The sequence below is a fragment of the Tripterygium wilfordii genome, chromosome 10 (genome assembly GCF_013401445.1).
Source record: "Tripterygium wilfordii isolate XIE 37 chromosome 10, ASM1340144v1, whole genome shotgun sequence".
NCBI lineage: Eukaryota > Viridiplantae > Streptophyta > Magnoliopsida > Celastrales > Celastraceae > Tripterygium > Tripterygium wilfordii.
This window is the reverse complement of record NC_052241.1, coordinates 7509326-7516372: the sequence shown is the minus strand read 5'-3', so window position 1 is coordinate 7516372 and position 7047 is coordinate 7509326. Positions and strand designations below refer to the sequence as shown.

Below are 7047 nucleotides of genomic sequence, written 5' to 3'. Positions count from 1 at the left end.
TGCAAGTAGATTTCATCTCAAATAAAATATCCCTATCTTTGATAAAGTCAAATCGCCATCCCATTTCCAACAATACAACGCGTTTTGCCCTAGACTTTGAAAAAGACTTGGAGATATGGGCAGAGCTTCTCTACTGTTTCCTTTCTAATGTTTATACATATAAGTCATCTTTTGTCAAAGAAGATGCGGCCATTTTTCTCCACCGCATTGTTTTTCTCTAGACTTTGAAGACGACATTATTTTCCAAATGAGTTTTCTACCAGAACCACCAACTTATATAAATAGACCTTCGAAGTTTCATCTTTTTCTTCTTAAAAAAAGGAGTAGTTGACTCCTTTATATTTAAGTCACTTCACGCGCAAACTACTATTATTGGGGGGGTTTTACTTTAATATTTGGAGACAACTTGGAAATTGCTAAGAAGGTTCAAGAGGCTAGCTTCTTTGTAACGCTTTTCCTTTTTTATCCCCAATCTTCTTTGCTAAAGGACTTGAAAGAGCAGACTACTCATCTCAGCTTGTAGTTATGGCTTCTTCTTCTTCTTCTTTTCTCCTTCTTCTTCAGTGAAACTATGATGTTTTTCAATAGTTTTTGAAAGATTGACACTCGACACAACATTACCAGTCTTCTTCAAAGTGGATCCATCCCATGTAAGAAACCAATCAAGCTCTTTTGTCAAAGCATCCCTCCATGTTTGTATCTTTGTATAAAGGTCATCCAAAGATACCAACATAGAGGGATGTTTTGACAATAGCTACTGCTTTATTTGGATGGGATTCACAGCTCACAAGGTAATTATTTTCTTTTGTCTCTTAGCCTTCTTGATATTCTTAATATTACAATTTACAACAATCACTTCTTGCGTTCAAAATCAATGTATAATTCGGTAAGCTTTACTACACTTCCTCAAGCAATTATGATAATCTTGTTGGAATGAATTCTCACTTTGAGAAAATTGAATCATTATTGAGAATGATTAATGAATATGTTCGCATCATATGGCTTTGGTTGATGTAAATTATTTTCAGCATATAGAACTTTTAGTTGGATAGCGCAATTGCCTTAGTCCAAATTTCATTCAGAGAATTGAGTTAGTCTCATAATGCCTAACAACTATGTTGAATGACTACGGAATGGAAGAAGGTACGCATTTTACTTTGTCAAGGATTCAAAAATAAAAAATTATGTATTCCTCCAAAAGAAAATAAATAGACAAATCGGTGATTTTTTTTAATATATTATAAAATCAAGCATTCTAAAAATTAATGAAAAACTATTATAATACAAACAATTTTTCGTCTAGTAGGTGTGTTTATAACGTTTCAAGCTCCCATAATTTTTTTTATTCATAATCCATCATGACGAATTAATCCATATATCTGCATTAGTTTTCTGCATGTATGATAATTCTTTGGCCTTACAAATTAACAAATAAAATATAGTCAAAAGTTTTTTTTTTCATTTTCTTTTCAAAGGGTGAATACGCCCTGAACTTCATTGATAGGGAAAGAAACAAGACCAAACTCATTTGCTGCCTTCCGCAAGCAAATGAGCATAGTTATTACAGTTCTATTGACAAGCACCACTGACCACTCCTCCATAGGCTACAGCAAAAAGATGCCCCGTGTAACAAAATCTTCCAACTCTAATAATAGATTAATTCGCCTCCCCACAGGTTTGCTTCGGGAAATATGTATAGAGAATACTTGTTCTCAGTCCAACACTAAAGCCCACATGTAATCTCCTAAGCTCATATTTGCTTTACGTCTCTCAACGGCTATCTGTGCATATCTATCTGTAACCTGTAAATATAAGACCGTATAGCTGTTAGTAAATGAGTCGACCATTGGAACCTAGTTGTGTATATCTTGTAAGTCTTGTTTAGTTGAATCTCAATGAAAGTAATTCGTTCCAATTCCTTTATGGTATCGGAGCAGGAAACTTCTTCTCCCGAAAACTCATCGTCTTCCTCCATGGCTTCCGCCGGTGGTCGTTCTCATGGAGATGGCTCTGCTCTAGTAGCAGCTAATGGCAAACCTGTCATTGCAATCAACGCAAATTCTCAGCTTGCTCAAAAGCTCAGACCCACGAATTTCACCTTGTGGAGGATGCAACTTGTGACTGTATTACGTGGTTAGCGGCTCATGGGTTTTGTGGATGGCACAACTCCTTGTCCACCTCAATCTGATGCTGATGATTTCGATTATTGGGATAGGCAAGATAGCCTATTGCTCAACGCTATTGTTGTATCCTTGCATGAATCTGTGAGTCCACTTCTTGGAGATGTTTCAACCAGTGCCACCTAGAACAAATTGCATCAATTATATGCAAACAAATCCAGATCCAGAAAGATCTAACTTCGCCAACAATTGCACAACCTTGACTGGGGAACTCGCACAATTGAAGAGTATCTTCATCATGTTCATCAGATAGCTGATGAACTAACTCTGGTCAAGAATCCAGTAGATGAGGATGACCTTGTCCTGTATATCCTTGATGGGCTGGGGGCAGAGTGCAAGGGCATCGTTGAAGCTATACGTGGGCGTGAAAACCCTATCTCTTTTGAAGATCTTCATGATCGATTAACTAGTCAGGAGGCTTATTTGAAGAAACTGGAGCAAAATCAAATGGTCAACATTGCCATTGCAATTGCCAATTTCTCTCAACGGCAACTATCAACCCATAATAGATCTCAACAATCTGGATCTTCTAATTTCTCTCAACAGAGATCCTTTCTTCTCGCCAAAACTATGGAGGCGGTGGCAACGGAGCTCCTAACAGATACAGCAATGGTGGCCCAAAACAAGAAAGACCCCGTGTTATGTGCCAGATTTGTGAGAAACCTGGACATTCAGCCATAACTTGCAGAAAACTCAAATCTTTTGTAGCAAAATATGCCCCAAGTGCCAAATATGCCACAAGTTCAGCTGGGTCAACACCTTCACATGTGCAGCCATGGTTGGTCGACTCTAGTGCAAGTCGCCACATGACCTCTGAACTTGGGAATCTCTCTATACACTCTGAGTACGATGTCACCGATCTCTGCTCATTTTGCTCAAAAGACAAGCTTGAGTGTGTGGCATCAACATTTGGGTCATCCATGTCATGCCATTTTGCAATCTTTGTTAAACTATACTTCTCTGTCATCCTGAAACTTGACAGACCTTTTGATTGTAATTCCTGCAGTATTAATAAAAGTCATAAGCTTCCATTTGGCTCATCAACATTATCTTCTAATGCTCCTCTTCAAATTATGTTTGTCGATGTGTGAGGACCTGTTTCCACTCCCTCTATGTTTAGACACAAATTCTACCTATTATTTGTTGATCATTTCACACGTTACTCCCGGATTTTTCCACTAGTTCACAAGTCAGATACTTTGTCCATATTCACTCAATTCAAAAGTCTAGTAGAAAATCAGTTTACCACAAAAATAAAAACTCTATACATAGAAAATGGATGAGAATTCCTCAAGCTGAAAGCTACTCTATCTAATCTTGGTATCACAAGTTAAAGTCTGTTTAATGGTTGGGTTATTGGGCTGGGCCCCCAAGCATGGCCCCATGACACAACAGGAATTTCTCATCTGTCTGGAAAGGAAAGGGAAAAAAAAAACTTTATTAATTATTTGTTGATTATTTATTTTTGAGAGGAGAAAAGAAAATATATTCTTCTGGCGTTGGGACTTTCTAAGATGCTCTATCCAAGTAGTGGATGGGAAGTTGATACCTTTAATTTGCATGTTTTGTGTCCTCCTCATGTTCAATTAAAGATGTTAAAATCTTGGTCATTATAGTTAATTGTCCATTTAAAAGTTTCACAAAGTTGCTTCAACTCACATTTAGGTTAAAGAAACTTTTGAATAATTGAAAACTGTTGAAGATTCAGTAATTCATAGTATTTACCATTTATGCACAATTATGTAGTAAATGGTAAAGATTAGTTTAATTAATTACCGATTAATCTACCAATACGAAAAACAAACTAAAAGTGGAACCACTAAAATACCCAATGGGCAATAGCCCAACAAAGAAGATCCAAGAGTGACAAATCGGAAATGATAAAAGATGTCAAGAGTTTGGTATCCCATATATTTCAGATATTGAGTTGGACGTACTGAATTCAAATGAATTCTTGAGCTCAATATGTTTCACAAGATACACATAAGATCTTGTGCATATAACATAACAATTAAGATAACTTGGATCTCAACGGCTGAGATTCCTATAATTACTTTTGTGACTTTTTTCTCCAGAAGTTATCCTTTTTCTCCACCCTCTGCCCAAATTCCTCAAGGCATATTAACAACCCAAACTTAGTTCCTCCACCACATTTCCCGTCTTTATCTACGACTACACCTCCTCAATCCAACCCTCCTGACTCTGTCCTAGAACCTAAATCTCTTGTACACATTCCAGCACTTGAATCTCCTTTACATCTCTCTCCCACTATCAATCCATCTTATGATCCTATTCCTTGCACGCATTCAATGGCCACCCGGTCAATGAACAATATTTAGAAACCTAAATCCTTGAATAATTCTACACTTTATCCTGTCTCAGATTCACCTGAGGCGCACTCTATTCATGAAGCACTCAACTGTCCCAAGGGGACTGTAGCTAGGGGTGTCCACAACCGATCTGCAATTGAGAAACTGATCCGTAACCGTGGTTATTCGATTTTCAGATATGGTTTTTCGGTTATGGTTTCGGATATGGTTATGATTTTAGTAAATGTTTGGATATTTTTGCGGTTATAGTTTTTTCGGTTACGGTTATGGTTATAACCGAAAAAACCGAATAATATTAATATATATTATATAAATATATATTGAATTAGATTATATATATATATATATATATATATATAAGTTATATATATGAGACTATGGGAGGCAAAGTAGTATTTGTAAAACTCTGATTATATCTTCATAACAAATTATAAATTTAGATACCAATTAACCTAATCATTACATAAATTATAAATTAAGATGGATTAGTTGAAACTCATGGTGGCTTTATCATTTTAAAATTCATATAAATTAAGAATGATTATTGTTAAAGCGAAAGTTGGGAGACATATTCATGTATGTTTCTTTTTTTTTTCTTGATCATATTATTTCTCTCGGTATTGTAAATTTATTTTTTTTTAATTGTGATGAGATAATACATTTATTATCATTATCATGAAGTTTTATTAAACTTTGTTAGATGGAGTTGGAGTCGATCATGGGCTATTTTCTCACTCTATTTGATATTTATTCATACCTTTTGTCATTTCTTTAAAAACCGAAAACCGATCTGATTCGAAAAATATGGTTATTTCGGTTTGGTTATCCGAAATATATGGTTTGGTTATGAATTCTAAAATATCATAACAGAATCGATTCGGACGTTTCGGTTATGGTTAAAAACCAAACCGAAAACCAAACGGACACCCCTAACTGTAGCCATGGAAGAAGAACTTACCGCCTTGCATCAGCATCAAGCATGGACACTTATTCCTCCTAATCCTTCTCATCGACCAATTGGTTCGAAGTGGGTTTTCCGTCTAAAATGAAACCCTGTTGGTAGTGTTCATCGCTACAAAGCTGGGCTCATTGCGCAAGGTTTTCTTCAATGACTGGGTCTTGATTACTCTCAAACGTTTAGTTCTGTAGTGAAATCCACCACCATCCGCCTCATTCTATCTCTTGCCATTATGCATAACTGGCCTCTTAAACAATTAGACATCAACAACGCCTTTGTCAATGGTACCTTGTCCGAGATGGTTGTCATGGAACAACTACCAGGCTTCATTGACAAACAACATCCCAAACATCTCTGTCTTCTTAAGAAATCTATATATGGGCTAAAGCTGGCCCCTCATGCTTGGTTTACTGTTCTATGTGACATTTTGGTTACCCTTGGTTTGTAAACTCTAAGACAGATTGTTCTTTGTTTGTTTATCGGTCTCCTTCTGCTATCTTATATTTACTTGTTTACATTGATGATATTAGACTAACGAGATCTAATACTTCTTTGCTTGCTCATGTGACTACAGCTCTTGCCAGAAAGCTTTCACTTAAAGATCTTGGTGATTTATCATATTTTCTAGGTATTGAAGTTATTCAAATTGAGGGTGGGTTATTCCTTTGTCAACAAAAGTATATCAGGGACATCCTCAATCGTGCTACCATGATAGAAGCCAAGCCCGTGGTGACGCCATGGCCTTCTAATTTTAAGCTCTCACAGTACTCTGGTACATCTTTATCAGATGGGTCTCCTTAGTGTCAACTCGTTGGAGCCCTTCAATATCTCGCCTTCACTCGTCCTGATATAAGCTTTGCGATCAATCGACTCACTCAATACCTCTCCAGACCTACTACAGCTCCTTGGCTCATCCTCAAGCGTCTTCTATGCTACTTAGACTCTAACTGGGCTGACAAACCAGATGACAGATTATCAGTCTCCTCTTATATCATATTTCTGGGTGGCTGTCCCATTTCTTGCCATTCTCGCAAACAACGAGCTATTGCTCGGTCTTCAACTGAGGCAGAATATCGCTCTCCTGCTGCCACTGCTTTTGAAGTCATTTGGATTTCCAACCTTCTCCATGAACTGCACATTCCGCTGTCATCTTCTCCAATTCTTTAAAGTGACAACTTGGGTGCCACCAATCTAAGTCTCAACCTAGTAATGCATTCTGGTACGAAGCACATAGCAATTCATCTACATTTCCTTCGTGACCTCTCAACAAATGTGTAATCTCTGTTCGACACATCGGTAACATCAACTAGCTCACTTATCTCTTCACCAAATCTCTACCTCGACCAGGCTTCAATGATCTCCAATCCAAGATCAGCCTCCTTACGGATCCTCGATCTTGTGGGGGCGTATAGAGAATACTTGTTCTCAGCCCAACACTAAGTCTCAGACCAACACTAAAGCCCACATGTAATCTCCTAGTTGTGTATATCTTGTAAGTCTTGTTTAGTTGAATCTCAATAAAAGTAATTCGTTCTAATTCCTTTAATATGGATGACAGCAACCCAAGATAGAATGACAT

The 7047-nt window shown here is 37.1% G+C and overlaps 1 long non-coding RNA gene across 1 annotated transcript; it reads left to right on the top strand.

Annotated features, from left to right (window-relative positions):
• The first annotated feature begins 395 nt into the window (after window positions 1-395).
• LOC120007932 lies at window positions 396-3224 on the top strand. The gene is made up of 2 exons (XR_005470266.1): window positions 396-791; window positions 1938-3224. It is a non-coding gene; the product is annotated as an uncharacterized LOC120007932 (long non-coding RNA).
• Window positions 3225-7047: the final 3823 nt, after the last annotated feature.